The following is a 14,102-nucleotide window of genomic DNA, read 5'->3' as shown; positions in this document are numbered from 1 at the left end:
GTTATAGGCATGCAAAAACAAGTGGATAGAATAATAGAAGTTGCAATGTAACTTCAGCTATAGTTTTGGCGACCACCAAAATCTGTGATAAACACACATTAACCATAGACTTCAGACTACTTCCTATGTAGCGATATCTAGAGAAAGAGGACCACCCACCTGCACCAATAACTTCCATTATCAAAGATATTAATTTCTAAAACAACAGCCTGACAAACTATTTCAGTGAAACAAGAAAGGCTCATGAGGTTTACTTTTCCAAGTATTAAACCATGAATTTGCTACTGCACATTTTAAAGCACCTTCACCCCCCACATGAGCTAGACCATAAGCCCAGTTTTCAAATGCATACACATTGATGGGATATGTAAGTCTAGTATTTGTATACTTAAATTCACACTTAGATATACAAAATGAACATTTAGGTGCTGTTTTGAGAATTCACATGAGAGACAAACATCCTGCTTTCACATTTGATAAATGATCTCTCCACTTGCAAAGTATATGTAGCTATACTTTAATTTTAATACATAAAAATGTTGATTACATTACAGCATTTCCCCCCTCAAAATAGGTCTACTCAATTTTTCTATAATCATGCCTGCTAACATCCTCACAAAGAGTCAGAAGTAGGACTTGCTACTCCTTGATGGACTCCTAAAAGCAAGTCAAGATTCAGCAACATAACCAAAACAGTCAGCTCAGTAATGCAAATTGCCAGATTATCTGACAAGTTTTGCTTTTGCTGAATGTCAAAGCTCCAAGGAATGAGCCCCTTTTCAGCTGGAGATCCTGGAATGTTTCAATTGTTTCAGTGTATGAGCCAAGCAGGAATGCTTGAATTTACTGTAGATGCAGTCCTAGAAAACTACACTCATTATTAGAGAGCACTCTTTGCCTGCCAAAAGTTTCAATCAACAGCTGACACAATGGGTCAACATACTAGAGGGTTTCTGAACAAAAGGGACTGGAATCCCAGTTCTGAACACTACTGCTTGCTAACATGCAGTCACACTAGAGTAAGAGCCTGGGAAATGGTATAGCTCGCTTCTATTTAGGGCAGAACAAAAACTGTTTCAGTCTCCTATAATGCTAAATCTATGGTAGGAATTTTGTATTTTCATCATAGTACAATATCTCTGTCCCCGTTACTTCCCCCTAGCCCCATAAGAAGAGCAAAGACAGCTTTTGACCATCTGTGAAGCAAATTGGTCTTAGTCAGCTACAGAAGAAACAAAAGACTCCAGATCCAGATCCCAGCTAATAGACAAGATGTTTTCCAGATTCCATGCACAGATTTTGAAAGAACCCACCCACCCTTTTATTATATTGCAAACAGAGGAAGCATGGACCAAGAGGTCTTTAAATGACCATGTACATTAATGAATGTGGATGCATTGGGAAATTTTGCAGAGGGATTGGAAACAGGGTGAAGGCATCTGTCTGCTGGGAAAAACCAAACAATATTACATTCCAAAACAAAGATTCTATTCACATCATTGCTCAGACACCAACCTGATATATGCCTTATAAATACCTAAGATGGAGTATTCAAAAAGCTATTTTGACTCTGATTTGGGAATAAAAATGCCAACATTATGGTTCAATCTGCCTTCCTGAAGCAAACCCCTTTTCCCTACGCCCGCCTTCCCCGGAGATGCTCTGAAGTTTTTCTACCTTACTTCACAGAGTAAGTGGTCCTTTTGGAGAAGGAACAATAAAATAAGTCTAATGGTGAAAACTGTAACTCCAGTCTGTCCAGGAGAAAACTTCTCATTTGGCCACAGAAATTAGATTCATCCTGTCTGCCCCCTTTGTATTTGTGAAATCCCTATTTACAACCTGATTCAAGAATCCCATGAAGTCAATGGGAGTCTTTCTACTTATTTCAAAGGACTCTGGATCAGGGTCTTAAACCATCTCTTTTCAAAATGCTAAGCGATCAGTGCATTGTTAGATATTTATGAAAACTGATTCATATCACACTCGAGTTCTGCTCCAAAGCTCATCATACAGAAAGATGCCCATTGACTTCAGTGGGGGGTTTGTATCAGGCTCTTTGGATGTATGTCTTACTTGGTTTGGTTGTACTGTACTATAGATACTAACCTCCTTCCTACCCCCATCTCACCCCTGTCTCTCACTGCTCTCTCTAGTAATGGAGTTAAGAGGGATGGAGCAGAGTAATATGTGCATATCCAATTCAAGTAAACAAACTCTTTTGGGACATTTAAAGGGGCATAGTCAATTTAAAACACACACCTGTTTGAAAACGTTTTACTTACAGTACTATTATTACAAGTAATCCTTAAGAATATTGTAATTGAAAGATTACAGAAAAATATATTTTTCAGTTTGTTTACTTTGCACATTTGCAAGCACTTTGTGTATTGTCCCTTTCACCATTTTCAATGTATGGTCAGCAAAGCCCTGATCCTGAAACTGAATTGGCACTGGCAGCCTTCTGCACGCAAGTGAAGGACCCATGCAGAGTCAATGGCAGGATCAAGGCCTTCAGTTTTCCCCATTGCTGGCGTGCGTGGTTTTTCATATCAAGAGAGAAGAACCGCACATTTTAAAATAAATAAAATAAATAAATAAAATAAAAAAGGAAAATGTGATTGAAAAACCACAGAAGTTGGCAGGTGGCTTGGATAGATGTAGTAGCTGAAAACTATTTTGAACTTAAAAAAAAAAAAAAAAAACCCACTTTTTTTGCATTTGTCTAAAGTAACCAAGAAAATAGTTAAAAATCAAACAAGTCTTCCTGCACCAAGAGGTGCTTCCATAAAATTATCTGGGATTAAAAAATTCCTGCATACTACCAAGCCTTTGATACAGGTATTATAAAATTAATTGGTACTCTAGCCTCCATGGCAAACTGGCCTGAAGACTTTGAAATGAATACAAAGGTTCAGGGAATCCATAACCTGATATGATAAAGGGGGTGAGTGGGTGAGAGCACATGCAACAGTTCAAAGGATCTAAACCTCTATCAGGAACAAGCTAGAGTCTGCCAAGCATCAAACACATGAGATTACAGACAGACCAGAGCTTTGAAAAGGCTTCTGAAAAGATGTCAAATGTACTTACAATTAAAAAAAAAAAAAGCTGATTAATCCTTATCCTATATTATGATAAGCTCACAACCTATTTGAACAGTTTTTTATAACCATTATTCTGAGTCAGTGGAAAGCATATAAACAAGGATGACTTGGGCTTACTCAATATCAATTTCAAATTAAAATAAAGCTGTGGCCAGCCAATGTTTCATACTAGATTTTTAACTCGCTTTTGAGAAAAGTTTAACTGAACAAATCCCCCATTGTTTGTCAGAAACATTTCAGATCAGTCTTTTTATCACATCATTTCATTAGATTTATAATAACTGGCCACAAACTAAATTTTTACTTTTATTTAAAAATGTATGCATAAATACTTCTAATACTTCAATTTTAACTGTTTTTTGGGATTGTAAGTCATTTAAATTGTAACATGATCAAGACAGTTTTGTGGATTTTGATTTAAAAGCTAAAAATGCATTTTGTCAAGCAGAAAACCTCTACTATATCATCATGAACGTTTCTATGATGAACATTTAAAAAAAAAAAAATTCTCAGCCAAATTCTGATATCCATACTTAGAGAAGCTCATTCTGAAAGATTCTGAAAATCTGAACACCTCCCAGAAGGTGCTGAGTGCCCTCAAATCCCAGTGAGGTCAAGTCTTTAATTTTTACAAAGTCCTTAACCAGGAAAAATTCCCATTGATTTTCATTTGCCTAAATCAGGAGACCTGGGTTTTATTCCCAACTCTTCCATGACATGCTCTTATTTGTCTTGACATGTCATTTCACCTGTTCCCCACCTATACAATACCTTGAAATCTATGAATTATGAGACAAAGCTATATAAAAGCTAAGGATTAAGTATTCATATTACTTACTTAATTTTTTACTGAGTCCTAGTATCTCGTCATTTGGCCCTTTCACCGTACTATACAATTCCCTGAAAATGTTACATACCCCTGTTAAGGTAATATGAAATTAGACCCACACAGTGCAACTGCTCATTGATCTTGAATGGCAGATCAGCCAAACACCCTTGACTAGGGATAAAAAAAAATTCTGGATCCTCCTTCTCTCCATTCCTGAAGATAAAATGGTTGTCAAATCGGAGTATTTTTCAGCTAGCTCTTTAAATGAAAATCCCTGTTTCCTAGGGGTGCTGAGTCACTGAATCAAATAGTTACTCCTGGGGGGATTCTGTACCACTGCGCGTGCGCAGAATTCATGTCCCCTACAGATTTCTTTGCTTTCCCACATAAAAATGACTTTCTGACAGGGAAGCAAAGAGAATCTGCAAGTGCAGTCATGCACCACTCCCTAGCAGAGCAGGTACATTGTTTCAGGCACCCAGAGCAGCCAGCGGAGAGGTAAATCACCATGGGGCTGGGGACACCTAGGAGCCAGTGGCTCCTATCCTGAGCCAGGATCAGCTGCTAGTCAGGTCTGGGCTGGAGGCAGGAGAGGACAGGACTTCCTCTTCCCTTGCAAGGAGTGTCTAGGGCAGCGTCAAATCCACCCCCAGAAACCTCCCCCCGCTGCAGGAAGCTCAGCATCCTCCCCTGCTTCCTGTCCCCATTGCTCCTCAGGTGTGGATGGGAAGGGTCACTGTAGGGGGAGCTGCTCCCACATCCACCCAACCCCCATGCATACGGACCTCCCATACCCAGACACCCCTGACAAGCTTCACCAGGTACATCCACAACCCTCCTAGCCCTCCATACCCAAACCCCACCTCACTGAATCTCAACCCCCTACATCTGAAGTCTCCTATACCCAGATGCCCTGCCTTTGGACCCCTGCCCCCAGATTACCCCCACTGAGCTCCCTGCACTCAAACCCCCACCCTGATGAGCTCCACCCCCCCACACCACCCTGAGCCCCCACATCCAGACCCCCACACCACTAACCCCCAACGAGCTGCACCCAGACCCCCACCCCAAGCCCCACTCCCCCCACTGAGACCCCCACACCCAGACCCCTCCACTTAGCCCCAACCACCTTCACTTGAAAGCCCATGCAGAGTCCCATTACCCCTGCACCTTGAACCCCCCCAACGAGCCTCTGTGCATCCAGATCCCCCCACACACAGACACCCCCCCCCCAGAGCTGCCTGCACCCAGATTGTCCCACACAGAATCCTCTCACCGCACACCTGGATCCCACCATGCTGAGCCCCGCCACACCTGGATCCTGCCTGGTTGAGCCCACCTGCCTTGCACCGAGCCCCAGGATTTTTCTGGGGCAGGTCCAGGCCTTGTGGTGTGTTAGGTTCGGGCCCAACCTCACCACATCACTGAGTCTGCATCCTGCGGCTGGGAGAGGACTGCAGGGTGATCTCCCACCTTCAGCAAGCCAGTGGCCTGTGCGCCCCACTGCCATGCTGGAGCCTCTGCATTTATTTCTTGACAAATAAAACTTGCAGAATTTTAAAATATTGTGCGTATAATTTTTAGGCACAGAATGCCCTCAGCAGTAAACTGTAAACCCTGTATATGATGGAAACCACTTTAAGCCGGGGGTGTAGCAGCACCCCTAGTTCCAGCGTCTATGCGGTTTCCTCTCTGTGCAGACAGAGACAGCCCAACCAACAAGACCTCCTCTCTTTTTGGCACGGGGAAGCCATTTATTGTTATCACGTCGTTCTAGTCCCAGGATTTCTCTGCGTTACCAGGCACATCCCCATGAGCTATTTCGGAGTTCTTTCCAGTAGTAAACATACAGCTCTTCTATCTTGTACTAATAATGGATTTATGTAAAAAACCAGTAACAGAGCGGGACAGGAAGCAGCATCTTGCTATGGGCTCCTCCTTAAACAAAGCAAAATTATGTAATCACGAATGAGGAGATCGGTTATTGACTTGACACTCAATATTGTATCTTTCCTTTGGCTGCTGTGGGGAACACGAGCCTGAACGCACCAGCTGCTTTTGGCTTTTAAAATAATAGCCATCGTTTGCTTCAATACATAATCAAAGATCGGTAGTTTCCACAGAGCCCATCCCCGTGGTAGCTAAACTCCGAAATCTCTTCCTCTCAAAAGCCTCAACGCTCTAAACGCCTAAAATCGAGACCAGATTTAGTTGAGAGCTACCAAAATAGTTTAGGGTGAGTCAGCTCTGAGCTCTTCTCCTTTCTCCCCTCCCCCTGGGAGACAAATACAACCAGCTATTCATTCGTCATCCAGCAAAGAAAAAGAACAATGTTGTCAACACAGTTACATGGCAGGCTACTTCTCTTTCTTTGCTAGCTTTCGAAGAGATTAGTTGAAAAGTTTGTCTCCTCGAAATGATCTACCTCCAGCTGTGCCCCATTCAATTAATTTCCAAAGCAGCTGAGCCTCCTTTGATACAGTAAACAGGGCAACACATTGTAAACAAGGACCACCACACCAAACCATTAGAACAAATACATATGTTTTTACACGCACGTACAAACCCAGCATATTTTTAACAAAGCTCACTGATCATCTGGAATATGCAAGTGCAAACGCCAGCTCCGTCTGTTCAAACTACATTAGCTGGGATATTTATGGGCAAATTCCAGTGCATCACGATTACCATAGTAACACTTTTCATTTAGTTAATAATGACTGTTCATTATATAGACCAAAGATCTCCACATTAAAGTCTCGTAAAAGCACCCCGGTGGAATCATTGTATCATTACTGGGATAGCAAAATACAGAGAAAACTAGCGATGTAAAAATCTTTAAAGACTTCTGGTTCAGTGACTTGTCCCTTCGCATAATCTGAAGTTAGACAAATAATAGGGAGCCACTTACCTCTCTGAAGAGTACTCGCACACTTTCAAATCAGTGCAGCATACCCTTCATCTCGGAGCCAGATCGGTTCGGGAAGGCAGACAGACACTGGCAGCTCTCAATCAGATCTCACAGCTAAAGCAGAACCACTTTGATTGAACAGAATTCTTCTAGTCTTTTGAAGTTCTAATTGAGCAGCCTAGAGCTCTGTATACTGCGTGCAACAGCTCAGCAGCTGCAGACGCAGTTCTGAGAGACACACAAGCCAGCACTCAAGCGGTGATTTACTGCTTTCCAGCCACTCCCCTTGGTAGACTATTCAGGCTGAATCTCCCTGAACCCCCTACATAAATACTATTTACATGCGATGACCTCCCGTTGCCCTTTTCCATGGATTTGAGAACTTTAACTTCTCCCTGTAAGATACCACTGAAGTGATGATTTATCACTTCCTAATACAACCTTTAGTGGGCAATCCAGACGACTACTGTCACTTCACTCCCAGATAATTTAATTATATTAGCACCTATTTTTGCTCACATCCAGACATGGGTGCAACTAGTTTGCAGTGTAAAGTGTATTCACGGAGACAAAAGCCCACCTACCTGTCAATGGTTGTGACCAATTAAAACAGCAGGTGTTGGGTGCAAAAAACAAACAGCTCTTTCCCTCAATGAATTGACAAGGGCTCATTTACACAGAGAAAAGCAACATATGTAAAGATCAGGGTGCCCCAAGTAGACAGAAATGTTGTGTCCCTCCTCCCCATCATTTATCTTCCCCATTGTGCCAATGCAATGCACTGCACGTGGACTGGTACATATACCCAGCTCATCCATCTCCTCTCTCAAGCTAGCATCCCTTTTACTTCTTGTTTATACACAGATGTGTCCTCCTCACACCAAGGGAATTCCTTTGCACCTTGCACCACCCTGTGAGTTCACCTACCACCACATCTGCAACATCACCTGAAGCCACCACAACTCTCACTCTGTTGAATCACTGATTTCACGCCTTGATCACTGCAGCCCCCTCCTGTTGTTCACTTCCAGTGCTAGTCTGTTCATAACAGCAACACGCCTTCCAGAGGCAACAGGTAACTGTTCACAGTGCGGGAGGGCAGTGTAAAGGTTCTGGGAGGCAAGTGACCACCCCACAGAGGTTTTCAAACTGTGGGGCATGCCACCCTAGGGGTCAGTGGTGATGCTAGGGGGCTCAAGCTAACCCCACCTGGTGGGGTTCAGGGAGGGAGTGCCACCTCCACCCCCCACTCACTTCAGCAAGCCACCCAGCCTGTCTGAGTTTGGAGGGGTGCAACCAAAAATCGGGGGGGGGGGGGGGAATACATGAGCCCACATGCCTCCCTCCCCACGCATCACCTCTGAATTGCCTTCTCACCTCTGGAAGTAACATTCAGGCCCTGTGTGCCTGTGTCACCTTCCTGACTTGTCAGCAATCCCCTGGAGCTTGAGGATGATTGTCTTCCATAAAATGATAGCCAGTTAGCCCTGGTGGATCCGCAGGTGGCTAATGAGGCTGATCCAGGATCCACAGATTTTGTCACAGTTGGGGCAGACATTTCCCAGGGGAAGGGGCTGATCCACAGAGAATAGCCATGTGCTAACAACTCTCTGCTACCAGCATTAGCTCAAGTGACTATAGCCTTTGCTTAGGACCTAGAGGTCTTGGGTTCAAACTTGGCTGCTGCTGATGTCACACTTACAGGGCTAGCTGCCCTTCTGGTCTCTGAGTGCACCCCTTTACCTTTCCTCTGACAGAATCATGCAATTCTCCCACTGTCAGATCAGGACCTAAACTACAGAACCCTGTGTATCAACCATGCTAACCAGCAGGTCTGACTGGATTCAGTACCTGTGGTTCTTCCCTTCAGGAGCTTGTGACCAATGGACTACAGAGACCCAAAACAGCTTTTATAAACCAAAGTACTATTTATTTAACCACAGAACAAAGCAAACAAGACAAAGTGGATTTTTAAAACAACAGGTCTGCATGCTTACTTATCTTACCTAAGGCCCTAGGCAAGTCTGTCTTCCTCCTGACTCCTAATCTCTGGGTCTCAGTCAGTTCCCTGTTCTCTCTCTCCCCCTGGCCTTAAGGACCTCTCTCTAAATCCAGCCAAAAGCTTCTGTTCTCAGTTTCCTGCAGCGTCTTTGTCCTGCTGTCCAAAACCCACCTGCTGAGCTCAGCAGTGTGTCTGGAGGTGGAACTTGAAAGCCAATGGCTCTTTCACTGTCCCTCAAGTGTTGGTGGATAGACAACTCAGTGAAGCCGTTATACTCTTTTCCTGCCTATGTGCAAACAGCCTCTTCTTGAATTAACCTCATGTATTACAATAAACCCCTTATAACAACCAGGAAAGCATACAGAACATATAGTATTCATAAATTATTTCAGTCATCTTCAAATCTATCACTGACCCAACCAGAGGATTATTGCTTACATGCAAAGGTAGGCACATCACCCCCTCATCCTGAAAGATCTTTCTGGGACTGCTACTTTTTTCAAAGATATGCTCACATTCCATACTGGATCCCTTCACTTTTCCAATTCAATATCCCTCTTTTTCTCCTTTGTTAGATGCTGATCCTTTGTTGCTGTCTCCAGTTATCCAGAAAAATGTTGCTAATATTGTTATTTTTCTTTCTTTTGTCTTAGGGCTAGTCTACACTGGCAACGTTAAAAGTGCTGCCGCGGCTCTAAAAAAAAGCACCTCCACGAGGGGCGTAGCTACCAGCACTGGGAGTGCGGCTCCCAGTGCTGGTGCACTGTCTACCCTGGTGCTTTACAGAGCTGAAACTTGCTGCATTCGGGGGGGGGGGGTGTTTTTTCACACCCCTGAGCAAGAAAGTTGCAGTGCTGTAAATTGCCAGTGCAGACAAGCCCTTATTAATGTATAAGTCACAAATCTAAGGACTTTATTATCATTTTCCTCATAATGTTGCAGCAGCCTGTGAAGAGCTGTCTCTGCCTTACCAGACAGAATGATATTGAATTGATCTCGAGTGGTTGTTTCTTTTTTAAAATATTTTTATGCGCTATTTCAAAATTTTTCATTTCAATCTGAAGTCTACCCCTTTCATTGTCTTCTTTCTTCCCAGAAGCAATTCTAAAGAGCTTTCTTCTTGTCACTTCATTATAAGCTTCCCATATAATGTTGTTGGAGTTTCCTCCATACTCACTGATTTCAAACTATGTTGTGGCCTCGTCTTACACTATCTAAATGACAAACAATTAGCAGTAGATTATTCATTTTTCAGGGCCTCTGTGCCACACCAGAAAGTAGCAGAAAGTGGAACATGCTCACTCCAAACCAATTAGCCAATATCAGGTTATAAAAGGGACAAGATTAGAATATAATCAGCCTTCATTAAGGCTGTGAGTTGTATTTTTTCAAACTGCAGTTTCACTTCCTCATTTTATGGCAAAATTTTCAAATAAATCCTAAAGAACAAAAATTAAAGAAGCTATCTGACAGACAAGCTATGGGGAACAAAGATCCTTCAGCAGAGGTTGCATTAAAGGGATCTAGTCTATTTCCCAAAATGAGTTAAATGTAGTGTCAGGTACAACTCTTACCCTTCAGTCCCCTGGCCAATTGTGATAGCTTTACAATCACATTTTCCTGTTTAAAACAACACTTCCCTCCCCTTCCACTGTGAAAAAAACCACACAAACAACAGGTAAAACTGTGAAACTGATTATACAGTGTTCTTAAATGCACAAAGTAAACAGACTGGGGAAAAATGCAATTTCTCTCTAATATTTTAAAGTTATAGTCCCTTGAGGTGTACTTTGTAATAGGTAATAAAAAGGTATGGACAGTATCATTAAAAAAAAATTGGTTTCCCTTTAAATTTTAGCAACATACAGTGTAGTACTCCTAACCTGATCTAACACTCATCAAATCTAATCTTCAAAATGTAAACTGAGTGGCTCCAAAAGGCACTGGAAGGATCCCCTCCCCTTACTGCACAATGGCCGGATGCATTATGAAGAAATTCTCCTTTTGACAAAGCATCAGGTAGTGGTTGCTGCCAGGGGCAAGACACTACAGTGGATGGAGCAGTGGTCTGATCTAGTACTGGAAAAAAATGTACATGGCCTCTACCCTATATTCTATTAATACAATGCGTAATGAGCAATAGCAGCAGCCAGAAGGTTTTGCTGCTAGGGGCCATATCTTTTCTGTCAGGCTTCTTCTGGTAGTGTTGGATGAATAGCTTAAAAATCAAAATAAAGCAACTGCTATTTGCTGGCCATACACCTTCCTTTATAAAAGAAGAAATTAGAGATGGACCTGAGTTGAGACACATGATTCATCCGTGCCCACCTTCCTCCTGAACTTTTGGAAAGTTCAGATCTTGGTCCAACTTTTGATCTGAACATCACAACCCAGGACCATATTTCTAAAACAAGTGAGCTAGACTAGGTCCTGGTGCAGTGATACTCAGACCTCAGTGGTTCAGGATCCAAATTAGCAATCAGCATTGCCCAAAAGAGCCACGGTAGTGTGAATTCATTGTTCCATTTACTATAGTACTATATATTTGTATTTAAATAGTATGATAGGGGAAATATTTAGTTTTATATCTATATATTATATATAGATATATTATTCTCTCAGCAAAATGACTGACCAAGTATTATTATTTTATCAACTACAATTGATTAATAACATAGTAAAAGCATCCTAATTGGTTTATAATTAAATCAGTGTTTTAATATCATGTGCTGCCAACAGCTGCAGGAGACACATTAAAGAGCCACTTGCAGCTTGCGAGCCTCAGTCTGAGTATCACTGCCTGGTGTAAAAGTGTGTAACTCTATTGACTTCAATTGGATGAATTTGGCCCATGGAGCTTATTTTTCTTTTTTACTTTGAGGTAAGAACACCTGATCTTAAAAATCAAAGATTCTAAAGGTACTGGAATCCATCTCACTAACACCATCAGTGGACAAAATAATCCACTCCTAGGCAGATCCTGCCTCCAACATCAGACATTTACAGGTAGAAATAACACATTACAGACCTTTAATGATGGCTGGGGCACATGGCTGCATTGATGGAGCAGTGGGAGAATGGGAAAGAAATATGCGGGAGGCAAGAAAGATATGGGAGCCTCAGGTAGGGCAAGAGAGAGAGAATATGGAAGTGTGGGGAGAGTGACTAGAATATGGGGTAGAAGTGGGAGAAGAAAGGTTGGGCAAGGGGCTAAAGAAGGGCATGGAGAGAACAGAACAGGAAAGAGTAGACAGGGAATAGAAAGCAGAAGTAAGGGAGCCAGGGGAAATAGTATAACGCAGAAAAGGGGAAGCAAGAGAGCTGTGATTGAGAGCTGATGGGAGATTATGGAAAAAATGAGTGAAGTGGAAGGAAAAAGGCGGAGGAACAAAAAAACATAGAGAGAGAGAGAGAGGTTAAGAGCCATATTCAAAGTCCATTAAGTCAATTGAAAGACTTGCATTGACTTCCATGGGCTGTGGATCAGGCTCCAGAGTGGGAAAGAAAGCTACTTTTTAGAGAACAGGCCACAGGGGAAAAAGCCATGGAAGGAAAGACTGTCAAATGGGGAAAGAGGGAGCACAAAAATAAATCAGTAGGTTTCAAATTGGTTCTCTTTAAACAGAAAGTTTGGTAACAAAATATTATACCAACTCAAATGCTAGAGAGGGCTGAGGACTCCTCACTGTTGTTGCGGGGTGTACAGTGGAGTCTAGTGTCCCTGCCACATGTACGGAGGAGAGGATAACAAAACAAATAGAACCACATAAATGCAATATGGGCCCTTTTTTGAGTATATATGAGTATTTCTGAACCAAGGTTTTTGATACGTGTTGGTGTTTTAACTGCATATAATTTGTCATCAACAAGGTTTCCTACAATTCCAAATAAATAGTAGATAGGCTTCCTTCTTTGTGTTTTGGTTTTAATTGTCTAAAATCCTTCTAAAATACAGATGATTGCACGTGACATTTCACAGTTTTCTGTGGGGAGGACTCTTACCACATTTATATTGTTATTGCCTTCCCAAAGCATCCTCACTTTTGTTTGCCTAGCTACAAGCCTGAGCAGTTCTAAGACATGCTCACTGCTAATATTGCCACATAGCTCAAGAAACAAACAATATAAATGCCAGAAAGAGAACAGCAGGGAGACTTTAGGCTTGTCTACGCTACAGGAACTATACTGTCACTGCTATGGTGGAGTAGCTATGCTGACATAACCACACAGTATAGAACAGTGGTTTTCAACTCGTGGCTCACAGGCCACATACAGCCCAATTAGGACACAGCTGCGGCCCAGCTGTGTGCTAAAAAAATGCAAAAAAAGCTGGCTGAGGAGGAGACAGTGTCTGGCAGCCTGCTGGAGCACTACTGCCAGCAGGGGGCTGGTGAGTGTAGTAGGGGGGCAGGGTGCGGGAGAGTGGGACTCTGGGCAGGTTTGTGGGGAGGGGGAGCACTCTGGGCAGTGACTGGGTGGGGGTGCTAGGAACGAGGGGCTTGTGGGGGTGCTGCAGCACCCCAGGTTTTAGGCTGCCCATTCCCCTGTGGAGGGGTCTCTGGGCAGGGGGTGTTGGGCATAGGGGACTGTGGAGGGTTTGGGGATGGGGACTGTGGTTCTCAGCCTGCAGCCCACATAACACAGCCCATGTCGCCCTGAGAACCACTGGTATAGACACAGCCTACACCAATAGAAGGGCTTTTTCCATCGGTGTAGGACCACCACCTCCCGAAGCAACGGTAGCTAGTTTGACTGAAGCATTCTTCTCTTGACCTAGTTGCATCAGTGGGTGTTATGACAGCATCACTACGTTGCCCAGGGGTGTGGATTTTTTACACCCCTGAGCATTGTAGCTATATCAGCCTAACACTAAGTATAGCCCAGACCTTTAAAAATATATAAACAAACAAAGTTGCTCAAATGACACTGGAATCTCTTCTCTTATCAATGTCTACAGTTTTACGAGGGGCAAGACCTACAACCACCACTTGGGCTTACACACAGCCATCCTTGCCATATTGATGGATGAGTAGAACCCATCAATTTCATGTGGCTATCTTTCTGGAAAATACTGATACTACCTTCCCTTTAAAACTAGGCTAACAGAAGAAGGAAACCTTTTGAAATCATAACCAAAACCAGACTACTCTGGCTGGAAATGGAAGCTGATCTCTGGCCTGGTGATACAGACCACAACCACTAGGTCAACTAGGCAAAATAAAAAGAACCAACATCAGAAAAAATACCTTTTAA

The 14,102-nt window shown here is 42.9% G+C and overlaps 1 protein-coding gene across 1 annotated transcript in view; it reads right to left on the bottom strand.

The window, feature by feature from the left end:
* BCAR3 (BCAR3 adaptor protein, NSP family member) overlaps window positions 1-6,887 on the bottom strand; it is a 91,327-nt gene extending 84,440 nt beyond the window's left edge. The window contains exon 1 of the mRNA XM_073358223.1: window positions 6,848-6,887. The gene's annotated coding sequence lies outside the window, so the exon portion shown is untranslated. The remainder of the gene's footprint in view (window positions 1-6,847) is intronic.
* Between the last annotated feature and the right edge of the window lie 7,215 nt (window positions 6,888-14,102).

The sequence above is a fragment of the Lepidochelys kempii genome, chromosome 8 (assembly GCF_965140265.1).
Source record: "Lepidochelys kempii isolate rLepKem1 chromosome 8, rLepKem1.hap2, whole genome shotgun sequence".
NCBI lineage: Eukaryota > Metazoa > Chordata > Testudines > Cheloniidae > Lepidochelys > Lepidochelys kempii.
This window is presented reverse-complemented; position numbering and strand designations above follow the sequence as displayed.